The 19378-nt window shown below is 60.8% G+C and overlaps 1 protein-coding gene and 1 long non-coding RNA gene across 2 annotated transcripts in view; both read right to left on the bottom strand.

Annotated features, from left to right (window-relative positions):
* The window catches only part of LOC142823137 (E3 ubiquitin-protein ligase TRIM21-like), a 151421-nt gene that overhangs the window by 41422 nt on the left and 90621 nt on the right, over nt 1-19378 (bottom strand). The gene's annotated exons all lie outside the window — the stretch shown is intronic.
* LOC142823190 (uncharacterized) lies at nt 327-18624 on the bottom strand. The gene is made up of 3 exons (XR_012898489.1): nt 17528-18624; nt 11545-11662; nt 327-580 (listed from the first exon to the last, which is right to left on the bottom strand). It is a non-coding gene; the product is annotated as an uncharacterized LOC142823190 (long non-coding RNA).

Genomic DNA, 19378 nt, shown 5'->3' with positions numbered 1-19378 from the left:
GAAAGAGGAGATTTTTCTGAAATTTGGTCCAGTGTAGATGGGCCAAATTTCGGAAAAGCATCTTCTGAAAAAAGAATCAGAACAAGGTGCCCAAATTGCAGAGCGTAATTTACAAACCTTTTTCTGATTAAAAAGCAGCGTGGTGCAGACGCAGTCACACTCCAGAAGGGGCCCGTCCACACCAGCCCAGGGCACCGCTCCGAGCTCAGACGGGGCTGCCGAGTCTCCCCAGAAACATTTCTCTGCAAGGCCCCAGCGGCCCCGCCGAGAGGCCCAGTCCCGGGGCCCTGCAGCGAGAGCCGGGCTGCACCCGCCCCAGATACCTCAGCTGCAGGGAGAAGGTCTGAGCCGCTCGGCAGAGGGAGGCGAAACCCCCCAAGTCACCCCCAGGGCCAGTGCCCCACGGACGCCCCCAGACCCGTACGGGACGCTCACCTGCACCGGTCTCTGTCGGGGCGCCGAGGGGGCTGCCCAGCCCGGGTCCTGCGTCCTGGTGGCCCGAGGGATCCGGTGCCTCGGCCGGGCCGTGGGGCAGCAGGAAACGCTCCGATCCAGGCGTCTGCACCTTGCCCCTCGGCGCCTGTCAGTGGGGTGAGATCAGCAAACCCCACCCAGCGCACAGGGAAATGCAGAGACAGGTGCAGCTCCGCACCCAGCCCCACCTCCCGCACCAGTGAGCAAAACCTCCCCCTTCCCGCCCCACGGCCACTGTCCTGTGAGCCCCACGGCTCCTCTGTGCCCTGCCCTTCCCCCCAGTGTCTGTCCTGTGAGCCCCACGGCTCCCTCTGTGCCCCCGCCCTTCCCCCCAGTGTCTGTCCTGTGAGCCCCACGGCTCCCTCTGTGCCCCTGCCCTTCCCCCCAGTGTCTGTCCTGTGAGCCCCACGGCTCCCTCTGTGCCCCTGCCCTTCCCCCAGTGTCTGTCCTGTGAGCCCCACGGCCCCTCTGTGCCCCTGCCCTTCCCCCCCAGTGTCTGTCCTATGAGCCCCACGGCTCCCTCTGTGCCCCTGCCCTTCCCCCCAGTGTCTGTCCTGTGAGCCCCACGGCCCCTCTGTGCCCCTGCCCTTCCCCCCAGTGTCTGTCCTGTGAGCCCCACGGCCCCCTCTGTGCCCCTGCCCTTCCCCCCAGTGTCTGTCCTGTGAGCCCCACGGCTCCCTCTGTGCCCCCACCCTCCCCCCAGTGTCTGTCCTGTGAGCCCCACGGCTCCCTCTGTGCCCCTGCCCTTCCCCCAGTGTCTGTCCTGTGAGCCCCACGGCTCCCTCTGTGCCCCTGCCCTTCTCCCCAGTGTCTGTCCTGTGAGCCCCACAGCTCCCTCTGTGCCCCCGCCCTTCCCCCCAGTGTCTGTCCTGTGAGCCCCACGGCTCCCTCTGTGCCCCTGCCCTTCCCCCAGTGTCTGTCCTGTGAGCCCCACGGCCCCCTCTGTGCCCCTGCCCTTCCCCCCAGTGTCTGTCCTGTGAGCCCCACGGCCCACTCTGTGCCCCTGCCCTTCCCCCCAGTGTCTGTCCTGTGAGCCCCACGGCCCCCTCTGTGCCCCTGCCCTTCCCCCCAGTGTCTGTCCTGTGAGCCCCACAGCCCCTCTGCGCCCCTGCCCTTCCCCCCAGTGTCTGTCCTGTGAGCCCCACAGCCCCTCTGCGCCCCTGCCCTTCCACCCCCAGTGTCTGTCCTGTGAGCCCCACAGCCCCTCTGCGCCCCTGCCCTTCCACCCCCAGTGTCTGTCCTGTGAGCCCCACGGCTCCCTCTGTGCCCCTGCCCTTCCCCCCAGTGTCTGTCCTGTGAGCCCCACGGCTCCCTCTGTGCCCCCGCCCTTCCCCCCAGTGTCTGTCCTGTGAGCCCCACGGCTCCCTCTGTGCCCCTGCCCTTCCCCCCAGTGTCTGTCCTGTGAGCCCCACGGCCCCCTCTGTGCCCCCGCCCTTCCCCCCAGTGTCTGTCCTGTGAGCCCCACGGCTCCCTCTGTGCCCCCACCCTCCCCCCAGTGTCTGTCCTGTGAGCCCCACGGCTCCCTCTGTGCCCCTGCCCTTCCCCCAGTGTCTGTCCTGTGAGCCCCACGGCTCCCTCTGTGCCCCCGCCCTTCCCCCCAGTGTCTGTCCTGTGAGCCCCACGGCTCCCTCTGTGCCCCTGCCCTTCCCCCAGTGTCTGTCCTGTGAGCCCCACGGCCCCCTCTGTGCCCCTGCCCTTCCCCCCAGTGTCTGTCCTGTGAGCCCCACGGCCCCCTCTGTGCCCCTGCCCTTCCCCCCAGTGTCTGTCCTGTGAGCCCCACGGCCCCCTCTGTGCCCCTGCCCTTCCCCCCAGTGTCTGTCCTGTGAGCCCCACAGCCCCTCTGCGCCCCTGCCCTTCCCCCCAGTGTCTGTCCTGTGAGCCCCACGGCCCCCTCTGTGCCCCTGCCCTTCCCCCCAGTGTCTGTCCTGTGAGCCCCACAGCCCCTCTGCGCCCCTGCCCTTCCACCCCCAGTGTCTGTCCTGTGAGCCCCACGGCTCCCTCTGTGCCCCTGCCCTTCCCCCCAGTGTCTGTCCTGTGAGCCCCACGGCTCCCTCTGTGCCCCTGCCCTTCCCCCCAGTGTCTGTCCTGTGAGCCCCACGGCCCCCTCTGTGCCCCCGCCCTTCCCCCCAGTGTCTGTCCTGTGAGCCCCACGGCTCCCTCTGTGCCCCCGCCCTTCCCTCCAGTGTCTGTCCTATGAGCCCCACGGCTCCGTCTGTGCCCCTGCCCTTCCCCCCAGTGTCTGTCCTGTGAGCCCCATGGCTGCCTCTGTGCCCCTGCCCTTCCCTCCAGTGTCTGTCCTATGAGCCCCACGGCTCCCTCTGTGCCCCTGCCCTTCCCCCCCCAGTGTCTGTCCTGTGAGCCCCACGGCTCCCTCTGTGCCCCTGCCCTTCCCCCCAGTGTCTGTCCTGTGAGCCCCACGGCCCCTCTGTGCCCCTGCCCTTCCCCCCAGTGTCTGTCTTATGAGCCCCACGGCTCCCTCTGTGCCCCTGCCCTTCCCCCCAGTGTCTGTCCTGTGAGCCCCACGGCTCCCTCTGTGCCCCTGCCCTTCCCCCCAGTGTCTGTCCTGTGAGCCCCACGGCCCCCTCTGTGCCCCTGCCCTTCCCCCCAGTGTCTGTCCTGTGAGCCCCACAGCCCCTCTGCGCCCCTGCCCTTCCACCCCCAGTGTCTGTCCTGTGAGCCCCACGGCTCCCTCTGTGCCCCTGCCCTTCCCCCCAGTGTCTGTCCTGTGAGCCCCACGGCTCCCTCTGTGCCCCTGCCCTTCCCCCCAGTGTCTGTCCTGTGAGCCCCACGGCCCCCTCTGTGCCCCCGCCCTTCCCCCCAGTGTCTGTCCTGTGAGCCCCACGGCTCCCTCTGTGCCCCCGCCCTTCCCTCCAGTGTCTGTCCTATGAGCCCCACGGCTCCGTCTGTGCCCCTGCCCTTCCCCCCAGTGTCTGTCCTGTGAGCCCCATGGCTGCCTCTGTGCCCCTGCCCTTCCCTCCAGTGTCTGTCCTATGAGCCCCACGGCTCCCTCTGTGCCCCTGCCCTTCCCCCCCCAGTGTCTGTCCTGTGAGCCCCACGGCTCCCTCTGTGCCCCTGCCCTTCCCCCCAGTGTCTGTCCTGTGAGCCCCACGGCCCCTCTGTGCCCCTGCCCTTCCCCCCAGTGTCTGTCTTATGAGCCCCACGGCTCCCTCTGTGCCCCTGCCCTTCCCCCCAGTGTCTGTCCTGTGAGCCCCACGGCCCCCTCTGTGCCCCTGCCCTTCCCCCCCAGTGTCTGTCCTGTGAGCCCCACGGCTCCCTCTGTGCCCCTGCCCTTCCCCCCAGTGTCTGTCCTGTGAGCCCCACGGCTCCCTCTGTGCCCCTGCCCTTCCCCCCAGTGTCTGTCCTATGAGCCCCACGGCTCCCTCTGTGCCCCTGCCCTTCCCCCCAGTGTCTGTCCTGTGAGCCCCACGGCTCCCTCTGTGCCCCTGCCCTTCCCCCAGTGTCTGTCCTGTGAGCCCCACGGCCCCTCTGTGCCCCTGCCCTTCCCCCCCAGTGTCTGTCCTGTGAGCCCCACGGCCCCCTCTGTGCCCCTGCCCTTCCCCTCAGTGTCTGTCCTGTGAGCCCCACGGCCCCTCTGTGCCCCTGCCCTTCCCCCCAGTGTCTGTCCTGTGAGCCCCACGGCCCCTCTGTGCCCCTGCCCTTCCCCCCAGTGTCTGTCCTGTGAGCCCCACGGCCCCCTCTGTGCCCCCGCCCTTTCCCCCAGTGTCTGTCCTGTGAGCCCCACGGCTCCCTCTGTGCCCCTGCCCTTCCCCCCAGTGTCTGTCCTGTGAGCCCCACGGCCCCTCTGTGCCCCTGCCCTTCCCCCCAGTGTCTGTCTTATGAGCCCCACGGCTCCCTCTGTGCCCCTGCCCTTCCCCCAGTGTCTGTCCTGTGAGCCCCACGGCCCCCTCTGTGCCCCTGCCCTTCCCCCCCAGTGTCTGTCCTGTGAGCCCCACGGAGCCTCTGTGCCCCTGCCCTTCCCCCCAGTGTCTGTCCTGTGAGCCCCACGGCCCCCTCTGTGCCCCCGCCCTTCCCCCCAGTGTCTGTCCTGTGAGCCCCACGGCTCCCTCTGTGCCCCCGCCCTTCCCTCCAGTGTCTGTCCTATGAGCCCCACGGCTCCGTCTGTGCCCCTGCCCTTCCCCCCAGTGTCTGTCCTGTGAGCCCCATGGCTGCCTCTGTGCCCCTGCCCTTCCCTCCAGTGTCTGTCCTATGAGCCCCACGGCTCCCTCTGTGCCCCTGCCCTTCCCCCCCCAGTGTCTGTCCTGTGAGCCCCACGGCTCCCTCTGTGCCCCTGCCCTTCCCCCCAGTGTCTGTCCTGTGAGCCCCACGGCCCCTCTGTGCCCCTGCCCTTCCCCCCAGTGTCTGTCTTATGAGCCCCACGGCTCCCTCTGTGCCCCTGCCCTTCCCCCCAGTGTCTGTCCTGTGAGCCCCACGGCCCCCTCTGTGCCCCTGCCCTTCCCCCCCAGTGTCTGTCCTGTGAGCCCCACGGCTCCCTCTGTGCCCCTGCCCTTCCCCCCAGTGTCTGTCCTGTGAGCCCCACGGCTCCCTCTGTGCCCCTGCCCTTCCCCCCAGTGTCTGTCCTATGAGCCCCACGGCTCCCTCTGTGCCCCTGCCCTTCCCCCCAGTGTCTGTCCTGTGAGCCCCACGGCTCCCTCTGTGCCCCTGCCCTTCCCCCAGTGTCTGTCCTGTGAGCCCCACGGCCCCTCTGTGCCCCTGCCCTTCCCCCCCAGTGTCTGTCCTGTGATCCCCACGGCTCCCTCTGTGCCCTTCCCCCAGTGTCTGTCCTATGAGCCCCACGGCCCGTGAGCCCCTGCCCTTCCCCCAGTGTCTGTCCTGTGAGCCTCACGGCTCCCTCTGTGCCCCTGCCCTTCCCCCTAGTGTCTGTCCTGTGAGCCCCACGGCTCCCTCTGTGCCCCTGCCCTTCCCCCCAGTGTCTGTCCTGTGAGCCCCACGGCCCCTCTGTGCCCCTGCCCTTCCCCACCAGTGTCTGTCCTGTGAGCCCCACGGCTCCCTCTGTGCCCCTGCCCTTCCCCCAGTGTCTGTCCTGTGAGCCCCACGGCCCCTCTGTGCCCCTGCCCTTCCCCCCCAGTGTCTGTCCTGTGAGCCCCACGGCTCCCTCTGTACCCCTGCCCTTCCCCTCAGTGTCTGTCCTGTGAGCCCCACGGCCCCTCTGTGCCCCTGCCCTTCCCCCCAGTGTCTGTCTTATGAGCCCCACGGCTCCCTCTGTGCCCCTGCCCTTCCCCCCAGTGTCTGTCCTGTGAGCCCCATGGCTCCCTCTGTGCCCCTGCCCTTCCCCCAAGTGTCTGTCCTGTGAGCCCCACGGCCCCCTCTGTGCCCCTGCCCTTCCCCCCAGTGTCTGTCCTATGAGCCCCACGGCCCCTCTGTGCCCCTGTCCTTCCCCCCAGTGTCTGTCCTGTGATCCCCACGGCTCCCTCTGTGCCCCTGCCCTTCCCCCCAGTGTCTGTCCTGTGAGCCCCACGGCTCCCTCTGTGCCCCTGCCCTTCCCCCCAGTGTCTGTCCTGTGAGCCCCACGGCTCCCTCTGTGCCCCTGCCCTTCCCCCCAGTGTCTGTCCTGTGAGCCCCACGGCTCCCTCTGTGCCCCTGCCCTTCCCCCAGTGTCTGTCCTGTGAGCCCCACGGCCCCTCTGTGCCCCTGCCCTTCCCCCCCAGTGTCTGTCCTATGAGCCCCACGGCCCCCTCTGTGCCCCTGCCCTTCCCCCCAGTGTCTGTCTTATGAGCCCCACGGCTCCCTCTGTGCCCCTGCCCTTCCCCCGAGTGTCTGTCCTGTGAGCCCCACGGCTCGCTCTGTGCCTCTGCCCTTCCCCCCAGTGTCTGTCCTGTGAGCCCCACGGCCCCCTCTGTGCCCCTGCCCTTCCCCCCAGTGTCTGTCCTGTGAGCCCCACGGCTCCCTCTGTGCCCCTGCCCTTCCCCCCAGTGTCTGTCCTATGAGCCCCACGGCCCCTCTGTGTCCCTGCCCTTCCCCCCAGTGTCTGTCCTGTGAGCCCCACGGCTCCCTCTGTGCCCCATCCCTTCCCCCCAGTGTCTGTCCTGTGAGCCCCACGGCTCCCTCTGTGCCCCTGCCCTTCCCCCCAGTGTCTGTCCTATGAGCCCCACGGCCCCTCTGTGTCCCTGCCCTTCCCCCCAGTGTCTGTCCTGTGAGCCCCACGGCTCCCTCTGTGCCCCATCCCTTCCCCCCAGTGTCTGTCCTGTGAGCCCCACGGCTCCCTCTGTGCCCCTGCCCTTCCCCCCAGTGTCTGTCCTATGAGCCCCACGGCCCCTCTGTGCCCCTGCCCTTCCCCCCAGTGTCTGTCCTGTGAGCCCCACGGCCCCCTCTGTGCCCCTGCCCTTCCCCCCAGTGTCTGTCCTGTGAGCCCCACGGCTCCCTCTGTACCCCTGCCCTTCCCCCCCAGTGTCTGTCCTGTGAGCCCCACGGCCCCCTCTGTGTCCCTGCCCTTCCCCCCAGTGTCTGTCCTGTGAGCCCCACGGCTCCCTCTGTGCCCCATCCCTTCCCCCCAGTGTCTGTCCTGTGAGCCCCACGGCTCCCTCTGTGCCCCTGCCCTTCCCCCCAGTGTCTGTCCTATGAGCCCCACGGCCCCTCTGTGTCCCTGCCCTTCCCCCCAGTGTCTGTCCTGTGAGCCCCACGGCTCCCTCTGTGCCCCATCCCTTCCCCCCAGTGTCTGTCCTGTGAGCCCCACGGCTCCCTCTGTGCCCCTGCCCTTCCCCCCAGTGTCTGTCCTGTGAGCCCCACGGCTCCCTCTGTGCCCCATCCCTTCCCCCCAGTGTCTGTCCTGTGAGCCCCACGGCTCCCTCTGTGCCCCTGCCCTTCCCCCCAGTGTCTGTCCTGTGAGCCCCACGGCCCCTCTGTGTCCCTGCCCTTCCCCCCAGTGTCTGTCCTGTGAGCCCCACGGCTCCCTCTGTGCCCCTGCCCTTCCCCCCAGTGTCTGTCCTGTGAGCCCCACGGCTCCCTCTGTGCCCCTGCCCTTCCCCCCAGTGTCTGTCCTGTGAGCCCCACGGCTCCCTCTGTGCCCCTGCCCTTCCCCCCAGTGTCTGTCCTGTGAGCCCCACGGCTCCCTCTGTGCCCCTGCCCTTCCCCCCAGTGTCTGTCCTATGAGCCCCACGGCTCCCTCTGTGCCCCTGCCCTTCCCCCCAGTGTCTGTCCTATGAGCCCCACGGCTCCCTCTGTGCCCCTGCGCTTCCCCCCAGTGTCTGTCCTGTGAGCCCCACGGCCCCCTCTGTGCCCCTGCCCTTCCCCCCAGTGTCTGTCCTGTGAGCCCCACGGCCCCCTCTGTGCCCCTGCCCTTCCCGCCCCCCTCAGGGTGTTAGGCCTGAGGGTGTTAGGGGGGTTCAGGCTTTCGGCCCTACAGTTCCAGTCCCTGTGGGGGGCAGGGGGATGTGCTAGGGTTTGGGGCCTTAGCTACAAGGGAGCCTTGTTTTCAGCCCCACTGCTACCCCCTGGAGCTGAAGGCCCACTGAAATTGGGAGTGGGGCCATGCCCCCCCCCCCCCCACACACACACTGTCAGAAGCCTTAATGGAGCCACAGGGCTGACGCCAAATCCCCCCCCCCCCCCCCCCCGGCTGGGTCCCTGGCAGGGGTGGGACCACGTCTGTGTCTTCACACTGCTGTTTGCCGCTCTCAGTTCACGGGGCCATGGCTCAGTCCCTGGGCCCGATCGCCCCATTCAAACCAGCCGCCCTCTGGTGACGCTCCCTGTGGGGTGGGGTTAGGTGAGCCCCATGGAGCTCCAGCAACGTCTGCCGGGGGGGAACGGGGCGGAGCTACAGCCCAGCCCAGCGACAAAGCAGAGCCTGGAGTTTGGACGTTTTATTGCTCTCCAGTGTACAGAGCAACGGCGATAAACCGGCACCGAACGCTGATTCCCTTCAGACTTTGCACCGAGCCAATAATCCAGCCCCGGCCGCAAAGGGACCCACCCCAACGGCCAGATCCCACAGGGCACCTGATACAGAGCCAGGCAGCAGAGCGACCTTGGCACCAGGACGCCCGTAGCCTGACTGGCAGGGCCGTGACCCTGGAGAGTTTCCCGGGCTGGGCTGGGCTCAGCTCTCTGGCTGTGCAGACGGGAGTGTAACGGACACGAGCCGCTCTCTGGTGCTGTGGGCCCAGCACTGGGACTATTTCAATCAGAGGATCATAGAATACTAGGACTGGAAAGGACCTCAAGAGTCATCGAGTCCAGTCCCCTGCCCTCATGCCAGGACCAAGCATCACCGAGATCGTCCCTGACAGGTGTCTGTCCTAGCTGCTCTTAAATATCTCCGGATGGAGATTCCACAACCTCCCTGGGCAATTTATTCTGGGTTTCATCACCCTAACAGTTGGCAAGTTTTTCCTAATGTCCAACCTAAACCTCCCTTGCTGCAGTTTAAGCCCATTGCTTCTTGTCCTGTCCCCAGAGGCCAAGATGAACAATTTTCCTCCCCCCTCCTTGTGACTCCATTTTATATAACTGAAAATCGTTCTCATGTCCCCTCTCAGTCTTCTCCTTTCCAAGCTAAACAAACCCAATTCTTTCAGCCTTCCCTCCTAGCTCATGTTCTCTAGACCTTGCATCATGCTGGCTTTTCTGGACCTTCTCAAATTCTTCCATCTCATCCCTGAAACACGGAGCCCAGAACTGGACACAATTCTCCAACTGAGGCCTAACCAGCGCAGAGTAGAGCGGAAGAATGACTCCTCGTGTCTTGCTCACAAAACACCTGTTCATGCAGCCCAGAATTACGTTTCCTCTTTTTTGCAGCAGCATCACACTGCTGACTCATATTCAGCTTGTGGTCCACTATAACCCCTAGATTCCTTTCTGCCGGACTCCTTCCCAGACAGTCGCTTCCCATTCTATGTGTGACATGGATTGTTCCTTCCAAAGTGGAGCACTTTGCATTTCTCCTTCTTCAGCTTCATCCTATTGACCTCAGACCATTTCTCCAGTGTGTCCAGATCAGTCTGAATTCTGACTCTGTCCTTCAAAGCACTCGCAACCCCTCCCAGCTTTGGATCATCTGCAAACTTAATAAGCGTCCTCTCTATGCCAATAGCTAAATCGTTGATGAAGATACTGAAAAGAACCGGTCCCAGAACAGACTCCACTTGTTCTGCCTTCCAGGGGGATTGTGAACCATTAATAACTACTCTCTGAGTACAGTTTTCCAGCCAGTTATGCACCCACCTTATAGTAGCCCCATCTAAGTTGTATTTGCCTAGTTTATTGATAAGAATATCATGCAAGACCATATCAAACCCCTTACTAAAGTCTAGGTATACCACATCCACCGTTTCTCCCTTATCCACAAGACTTGTTATCCTATCAAAGAAAGCTATCAGATTGGTTTGACATGATTTGTTCCTTACAAATCCATGCTGGCTGTTCCCTAGCACCTTGCCACCTTGCAAGTGGTTGCAGATGATTTCCTTAATTACTTGCTCCATTATCTTCCCTGGCACAGAAGTTAAACTAACTGGTCTGTAGTTTCCTGGGTTGTTCTTATTTCCCTTTTTACAAATGGGCACTAGATTTGCCCTTTTCCAGTCCTCTGGAATCTCTCCTGTCTCCCATGATTTTCCAAAGATGATAGCTAGAGGCTCAGATACCTCCTCTATCAGCTCCTTGAGTATTCTAGGATGCATTTCATCAGGCCCTGGTGCCTTGCAGGCATCTAACTTTTCTAGGTGATTTTTAACTTGTTCTTTTTTTATTTTATCTTCTAAATCTACCCCCTTCCCACTAGCAGTCACTGTGTCAGGCATTTCTACAGACTTCTCGGTGAAGACTGAAACAAAGAAGTCATTGAGCATCTCTGCCATTTCCAAGTTTCCTGTTACTGTTTTCCCCTCCTCACTGACCCTGTCCTTGGTCTTCCTCTTGCTTCTAATATATTTACAGAATGTCTTCTTGTTTCCCTTTATGTCTCTAACTAGTTTGAGCTCGTTTTGTGCCTTCGCCTTTCTAATCTGGCCCCTGCATTCCTGTGTTGTTTCCGTATATTTATCCTCTGTAATTTGTCCTAGTTTCCACTTTTTATACGTCTCCTTTTTATTTTTAGATCTTGCAAGATCTCCTGGATAAGCCAAGACGGTCTTTTGCCAAACTTTCCATCTTTCCTACATAGCAGAATAGTTTGCTTTTGGGCCCTTAATAATGTTCCTTAGAAAAACTGGCACCTCTCTTCAGTTGTTTTTCCTCTTAATCTTGCTTCCCATGGGACCTTACCTCCCATCTCTCTGAGCTTACCAAAATCCGCCTTCCTGAAATCCACTGTCTCTGTTTTGCTGTTCTCCCTTCTACCCTTCCTTTGAATCATGAACTCTGTGATTTCATGATCACTTTCAGCCAAGCTGCCTTCCACTTTCAAATTCTCAACCAGTTCCTCCCTGTTTGTCAAAATCAAATCTAGGACAGCTTCCTGCCAGTAGCTTTTTCAGCCTTCTGAAATAAAAAGTTGTCTCCAGTGCAGTCCAAGAACTGACTGGATAGTCTGTGCCCCGCTGTGTTAGTTTCCCAACATATGTCTGGATTGTTGAAGTCCCCCGTCACCACCAAATCCTGCGCTTTGGATGATTTTGTGAGTTGTTCAAAAAAAGCCTCGTCCACTTCTTCTACCTGGGTAGGTGGCCTGTAGTAGACTCCTAGCATGACATCACCCTTGTTTATTACCCCTTTTAGCCTAACCCAGAGACTCTCAAAATGTCCATCTCCTACGTCCATCTCCACCTCAGTCCAAGTGTGTGCATTTTTAATATACAAGGCAACACCTCCTCCCTTTTCTCCCTGCCTGTCCTTCCTGAGCAAGCTGTACCCTCTATACCAATATTCCAATCGTGTATCATCCCAACAAGTCTCTGGGTTACCAACAATGCCCTAGTTGTGTTTATTTATTAGCATTTCCAGTTCTTCCTGCTTGTTACCAGTACTTCTTGCATTTGTACGAAGGCATCTAAGATACTCATTTGATTTTGCCTCCCAGTTCTGCCTTGTCCCTCCTTTCTCTCTGGTGTTACAGCCCACGCTCCCTCCCATTTCCAACCCATCTCCCAGGTCTCCATGCTCTTCACTTACCTTTGAACCCAGCTCTGCTTCCAGAGAGACTCTGCGCCATAGAAGGGGAGCGGCCGCCTGGCTGTAAAACATTTATTGCCCTGGTGCATGAGCTGGCAGGTCCCTTGTGTTCAGTTTCCTTTAACCAGAAGAAACCAAGATGTTAAATATATTAGACCATACACGTGGAGATCAGAGACCTTGCCACAAACACCAGACAGGTGCAAACACCACGTAGGAAGAGAAATGACAGGGGGATTGATTCAGGCTGAAGTGGGGGATGAGGGTGGGTGCAAGGAAATCGTTATTTGGGGTATTTAACTATCAGAGCAACTTCCCACGGGGCAGGAGGGTGGATCCCCCCCCCCCCTTGGAGCCGTTTATTTGAGCTTGGGCAACACTTTCTGAGCCACCTGCTCCCACACTGATCACAGGGGGCGAGTCTTTGGCCTCAACACGACTAGAAGACGAAGGCCCCTGCGCTAGCCTGGCCCTGGCTGGGCCATGTGGTATCTCATGTGCAGTGATGGGCTGTAGTCGCGCCGGGATTTACACACGAGGGTGCAACAGAAACCTCCCTGCCCAGATGGTGCAATGGGAACCTGCCCCAGAGCAGCCTGGGAAAACCCAACTCACAGTAAAACAGCAGCATCCTCTCCCCTTCCCCACGTGTCACAAATCAGACTCCCCCCCTCAAATCCCATCTCCCCGGCCCTCCGCAAACACCCACCCCCATCTCAGCTGCCTGCCAGGACCTACCCCACACGTGGGCTTTGCCGGCCAAGAGATTGAGGCATTTCCAGACCAGTGAGTCCCCTGCCAGCACCTCCCCCACCCGCCCAGCAGAGCAGGGTCACAGGATGAGAAGCGAGGGGTCTCAGGAGGAGGTATCGGGGGGCTCAGGCAGGGAGGGGCTCAGGGCATTTCCGGCTCCTCGTGTCAAAGCCAATGTGCCAAACCCCCAGGGAAGCCGACGGACACACCCTGAGCACGGATGTGACAGAGTCCAGCGCCTCCCCCCCAGCCAGCCCAGGCCTGGAGCCCACGGGAGGCTCGTGACACACCCAGGACCTCCGCATGCAGCTCTGGGGGGGCAGGGAGGCAGAGCAGACCTGGGCCCGGCCTGCACTCCGGGTGCACTGGAAGGGGCTTTTCTAGTTTTGTAGGGGCCGTCCTGCTGCAGTGGGACATGGAACATTTTTTCTTTGCCCCGCCCTGCCCCAGGGGTAGGGTTGCCAGATGGTTTAACCAAAAACACCAAACACCCCTACCCCTCACGTAAAAAAAAAAAAAAACAACAACTCGGGGGGGGGGGGGGGGAGACCCTGACAGCGGTTATTAAGCAAATAAATAAATACAATTGAAAAATTTAAAATCAGCATGGCCCCTCAGAGGTTTTTTTGCCAGCAGCCATCTTGTTTTTCTGTTCCAGCCACAAGACAAACCCCTGCAGAACTAGGATAGCCGCGGGGGCGGGAGGGAGATCATCCAGGGGGCCCAGTGGAGGGTCTGGGGAACCGGGGGCTGGGCCCGGTTGCTGAGTGTGTCCATGGGGTTGCCAGGTGTCTGGTATTTTTATCACCTGGCAGGGAAAAAGCCAGTCCGATATTTTCTGAATTTTTTTTACCGGACAGGAGGTGAAAATACCGGACTGTGCGGGTCAATACCGGACACCTGGCAACCCTGCCGGGGTGGGATTGGCGCAGCAACATCCCTCGGGGTGCGGATGCCATTTCCGTGGGCATTTCTCAGTCCTGCCCCAGGGTTCAGACTGGCACAGCTGCATGTACCACCTGACAAGCACCAACCCCAGGGGGGGCGAAGTATTGATTTGGGGGGGTCTATTTCAGGTGTGGTGGGGACATTGGGAACTCGGCCTGGCTAACACGGCTGAGAACAGAGCGCGGGAACAGTCACACACGGGCCCCCGGGGGATGGGCGGGCTGGGATCCAACAGGCCTTTTCCATCCCTGCAGTCCCGTCTTCAGAGGCAGGTGATGGGGCAAAGGCAGCAGCCACTGACACAGCTGCCCAGGTTCCCTCTAATCCTTCCCAGCCATGTGTGGAATAACATTTTAAATGCACCAAGGAATGTGCACCACTCAGAGAAACACAAATCTCACAGTGAGCGCTCTGCTAATCAGTCGGGTGTCTGAATCTCCGCAGAGCAGCTGCACAAGCGCCCTTCTCACAGGAAACGCTGCAGCTCCCCCTCCCCCCAAGACACAGCTGAGTCACTCCCAGATCCGTGTGCTCAGGATGGGAGCAAACGCATCTCTCTGCGATCAAAAGGGACTTTGTGCCGAGCAAGGGGAGCGGCTCCGGGCTGCAAAACGTTTATTGCCCTGGTGCAGGAGCCGTTAGATCCCCGGGGTTCAGAGTCCCCGTCACTGGATACAACCAAGTGTCATGGGGTGGGACTCACGGCCGCGGCGCCTCCTGCTGGTAGCTCTGGGGAATTGGCCCTTTGCTGGCAGAGGAATTGGCCCTTTCATCAGCAGGGCTGGTGTCTCCGCTCTCTTTCCCCCGTGCTCCACACTCTTGCTCCAGACCCACGTCGCTTCCGGGCCCCAGCATCCTCTGTGACCCCAGGGACCCCGGCAGCACTGGAGCGAGTAAGGTGCCTCGTCACCTCCCCCACCCTCAGGCTGGCCGGTGACTCTGCGGCTGCCCCTCTGAACTCTGGGCCTGAGCGACTGGGCGAGGTGTCGTGTGAATTTCCCAGGCTCCTGCGCCGGGGCTGCAGCCGGTTCTGTGGGGGATGGATGGGGAGGGAAGCGGACACTGAACCCGGCCTGGGCTGTGCTGGCGCGACCTGGCAGACGCTACCTGTCAACACCCGTCTTTGTGCAGAGGGGTCACACACTGCACCAGGAAACCCCGTCGGAAACCTCAGTCTTCTGCTGTTCCCTAGGCTCAGCTCTGCGGCAGAACAGCAAGTAAACCTTCCTGATGTTTGCAATAGCGGCCCCACAACGGGGCGTCCACACAGCCGGGCTCAACTCGAAAGAAGCGTCACAAACTGAGCGACGTCAATTGCGGATCTTATTTCAAAATCGCTTCTTTTGAAATTGGGGGGGGGGTCCACACAGCACTGATTTCGAAATAGAGCGCCCTTCCCCCGACTTCCCTGCCTCCTCGTACAATGAGGTCACAGGAGTCGGAGGAAGAATCCTCCAGCTTGGCGGCATTTTGACGTTATTTCGAAATCCCTGCCTGCGGTGTAGACTGGACCGAGTTACTTCCAAATACCGTTGCTGTGAGACGTACCCACAGACCCCGTGTCACAACACTTAGAACTCTGCAGCGTTTCTGCAAAGACTGACCATCTGCTCGCGCACTGACACACAACCCTGCGGACTGTGCCCGTCAGGGAGACCCAAGGACCTCGCAGAAGGTGAAATTCCAGATCCCCTTTGGGAAGTTTCCTTCTGCCTCAGACTCCAAGGCAACTCCAGCAGCCCCCAGCCCGTTTCCCCTCCTCCGCCTCCCAGCGAAGTCTCCCCAGGGAGAAGGGCTCAGATACGAGAGACAGAGAAACATCAACTCTCTCTGGAGTCACAGAACCCCAGGGCCAGCAGAGACCTCAGGAGCATCCAGTCCAGCCCCCCGCCCAAAGCAGGATCAATCCCAAATAAATCATCCCAGCCAGGGCTTGGTCAAGCTGGGACTGAAACACCTTTAGGGATGAAGACTCCACCCCCTCCATAGGGAACCCAGCCCAGCGCTTCCCCACTGGCCTAGTGAAATAGTTTTTCCTAATATCCAACTTCGACCTCCCCCGCTGCAACTTGAGACCATTGCTCCTTGTTCTGCCACCACTGGCCCACGAAAGCTCATCACCTCATAAACCATCTTGTTAGTCTGTAAAGTGCTACATAGTCCTGTCTCTTGTTCCATCCTCTTTGGAACCCCCCTTCAGGAAGTTGCAGGCTGCTCTCAAATCCCCCCCCCTTCTCTTCTGCAGACTAAACAGACCCAAATCCCTCAGCCTCTCCTCGTAGGTCATGTGCTCCGCCCCCTAATCATTTTGTGTATCAGAGGGGTAGCCGTGTTAGTCTGGATCTGCAAAAGCAACAAGGGGTCCTGTGGCATCTTATAGACTAACGGATGTATTGGAGCATCAGCTTTCGTGGGCAAAGACCCACTTCGTCATATGCATGTCACATGTCTGTTAGTCAGTCTATACGGTGCCACAGGACTCATTCTCACTAATCATTTTGGTCGCCCTCCGCTGGTCCCTCTCCAATGTGTCCACATCCTTTCTGTAGTGGGGGGCCCAGAACTGGACACAATACTCCAGATGTGGCCTCACCAGAGCCGAATAAAGGGGAATGATGACATCTCTGGATCTGCTGGCAATGCTCCTCTTAATGCACCTAATATGCCATCAGCCGTCTTGGCTACAAAGGCGCCTGTTGACTCATCTCCAGCTTCTCCTCCACTGTAATCCCCAGGGCCTTTTCTGCAGAACTGCTACTTAGCCAGTCGGTCCCCAGCCTGTACCAATACTTGGGAATCTTCCGTCCCAGGGGCAGGACTCTGCACTTGCCCTTGTTGAACCTCATCCGATTTCTTGTGGCCCAATCTGTCTAGGTCACTCTGGACTCAATCCCTACCCTCCAGCGTATCTACCTCTCTCCCCAGCTTAGTGTCATCCGCAAACCTGCTCAGGGTGCAGTTTGTCCTTTGTTACAGACACACCCGGCTACTTCTGGCCACCAACATAACCCGGCCACCTCCTGTGTCCACAGCTACACGCGGGCAGGTCGGGGTGAAGCCTTAAGGCTGCGCTGAGCACTGGGACCCAGGAAACCCGGCTGCAGGGGCGTCAGGAATGGGCCAGAGAGGTGGCTCAGCTGGGGATGGTGCCTGGGAGGTGGGGGGCAGAGAATCCCTGCACTGCCTGGGGGCAGGACCCGGGGGAGGGGCACGGGCAGCGTGCGAACAGGGGGCTAAGTGTCCCTGCCTGGGGACCTGCAGAGTCGGGGCACAAACAGGCTGGAAACAGCTTCCGCCCTGTCACTGCCGAGCTTAGCTGGGGGGCAGAGATGTTTCCCCAGGCCAGGGCCCCGGGGGGCTTTGGCACTCGCAGGGCTGGGCTGCTCCCGGCCAGCGCCCTGGGCTGTGGGGTCTCCAGCTTTCCCTGGTGCCAGCCCAGCCAGAGGCGGGGGGAGGAGGGGAGGGAGTAGGAGCCAGCCAGCCTGTTAACTCTCCTGTTAACTCGTTACCCTTCCTAGTGGCTCTCCCCTGACCCTCTGCCAGTGACCCCCACGTGCCCTGAACCGTGCCCCCCAGAACTGGACCAGTAGCAGCTGCACCAGCACCAAATACACAGGTGAAAACAGCCTGTCTCCTCCTCCCCCCAAGGAGCCTCTTTGTGCACAGCAGGGTCTCACCGGCCCCTCTGGCCACAGCATCACACCGGGGCCTCGCGCTCCGCACCCCCACATCTCCGCCCGAGCGGCTGCTTCCCAGGACAGAGCCACCGACATTGACTGAGCCTTTGCAATGTCACAGCACCTGGCCTGCATGGGCGGCGGGTGAAGGCCTGGTGTGGGGAGACAAGCCCCAGCCGCTATCCCCCTCCCCCCGAGCCCAGCCCCTATTGTGGCCTGCACCCCCATGCACCTCTGTTATGGCTGCTCCCCCTCACCAGGCAGCCGTGCAAAACCAGCTCCCCTCCTGGCTCCCAGAACTCCAGGCAGCACTGCCCCCCCCCCCTATCCTGGCCGTGGGGGCAGCTCACCCTGGCCCCAGCTCTGGGACCAGCAGGGCAGCCACACCACAGCCCCTGCCTTCGCGGCTGGCAGGGCAGCTGCAGAGCTCGTTTTCCCAACTGGCCAGCGCACTGGTCAGCCAGGGAGTCCCACCACAGCCAGAGCCCCGGCCCTCCCCAGCGCCCACAGCATGGCGGGCAGGTCCACCCGTCTTTTGGGGAAGGAACTGACTTCCCTGGCCCGCGCTACCCGCCGCCCTGGTGAACTGCAGCAGCCTGGCTTACCAAGTGATCCAGATGTGTCCTCTTCACGATCCGCCACGCCCCAAGGGCTTGTATCCGCTGCAAACGTCAGCCGAGCTTCCAGGCCTTCTAGCCGGTCCTTCATACGGTCGTTACATAGCGCAGGGCTGAGAACCGGTCCACGTGGCGGCCCCCAGCCTGTCACCGACACCAAGCCGGCTTGCCGTTCCCTTCTTAGCACTTCTCACGGCCCCGCAGGGCTGCAGGTGCAGCTCCACACCCAGCACAGCCCACAGAAACCGAGCTCTTAACCGGCGGGAGCCCTCCTCATCCTTCACCACTCCCGGGGTGCCCTGTGCTGTCCCTCTCGCCCGGAGGCCCCCACACTGCTCCGGTGTCTACTAACCCGGAGGGAAATTCTCTCTCCCCTTGGTCCTTTCCCTGTCTTCGGGCTCCTCGCTAGAGCTGGCTGGAAAATGTTTTTTTCCCTCCATTGAAACTTTCAATGAAAACATCTGTGATGTATTTTGTTAACATTTTCGCCAGACACGTGACTTTTAAATCAAAAAGTCGACACCCATCACCAAAGTTCTGGCCAGAAAGCTGCTGAGAATCATTTTTAAAATATCAAGTAAAAACTGAAATCAATAAAATCCGTTGTTAATCTAAAATATTTCCAGCTCGAGCTTTTTGGGGTTGCGGGGGAAATGGAACATTGCGGAGGAAAGCAGATGCTCGCTAGGGGCATTTTAACTGGGGTTGAAAAGACACTTTCCCACTGACAAAAAATGTCAGCAGAAAACTGAGCAGGGCGGTTGCACTGCTGGGAAACTGGGACCCAGAGACAGATTTCACACGTGCCGGAAGTGCCCCGAGGCCCCTTCACTGGTTATATTCCCATTAGTCTGACAGTTAAGCACCTAAACCACTTAGGCTATTTCTGAACATTCCTCTATGGCCCAGACCCCACAAAGTCACTGATCCCTGAGATTTAGGCACCTAAGTTCTCTCTCTCAGCTCCACCGGGATCCACAGACCAGCCCCTTCACTGCAGCCCGGCCCTGTAGGCATCTGGAACGACTCGGCTGCTTTGCTGAAGGCGTGTGCAGGGCTGGATCTAGTAGGGGCAGACCCGCCGAGGGGGGGGGGGGGCAGCAAAGAGGGCAGCTGCTCCAGGGCCCAGGGAGTCAGAAGGACCTAGGGCTCCCGGTAGCAGCCAGAGCCCCGGACTCTCTAACACAAGAGACAGCCGACGGATACATCTATGGAGCAGAAGGGAACGAGGAGACCCCATGAGCAGCATGACAGGCCGGGGTCCCAGCCCCCCAGTTCAGAGTTTCTAGAGATTTAAACATGTTCCTCCCCCACGGCACTTTCACAGAACAGGACGTGAAAGATACATATTTATTTCCCCCTCAAACTTACTGCAATTGTATTTTTTCTGACCCCCTCTGCTCCTGGCTTTGCTACGGCCCAGCTGCAGGACTTTCACCAGGCAGCGTCCCCCCTACGGCAGAAGTGAATTTAAACCCCCACAAAGGCGCCGGGGTCCCTCCCCCGGACACTTTTCCTTTCCCCGTTCTCAGCGTGTGCTGCTTCACAAGTAGCTTCAGCCAAGTGTGTGACGTAGTGGGGGTACCTGGCTGGTTTCTGTGCTGCTGGCTCTGGGGTAACCCCCATTGGCTGCCGTGGGTACCACGACCCAGCAAAACAGGATGAGTCACTATGCAAACCAGTGGCCAGACACCCCCCATGGAGAGGAACAAAGGAAGGTGGATGCTGCCCTGACTGGGGGGCAGGGCTGGAAGTTAGTTAGTTAGTTGCTACCTGGGAGCATGGAGGAGACAGCCTAGGGAGAGGAGCTGGAGTTTAGGGGCCCAGTCTCCCACAACT

This window comes from Pelodiscus sinensis, chromosome 32, assembly GCF_049634645.1.
Source record: "Pelodiscus sinensis isolate JC-2024 chromosome 32, ASM4963464v1, whole genome shotgun sequence".
Taxonomy (NCBI): domain Eukaryota; kingdom Metazoa; phylum Chordata; order Testudines; family Trionychidae; genus Pelodiscus; species Pelodiscus sinensis.
This window is presented reverse-complemented; position numbering and strand designations above follow the sequence as displayed.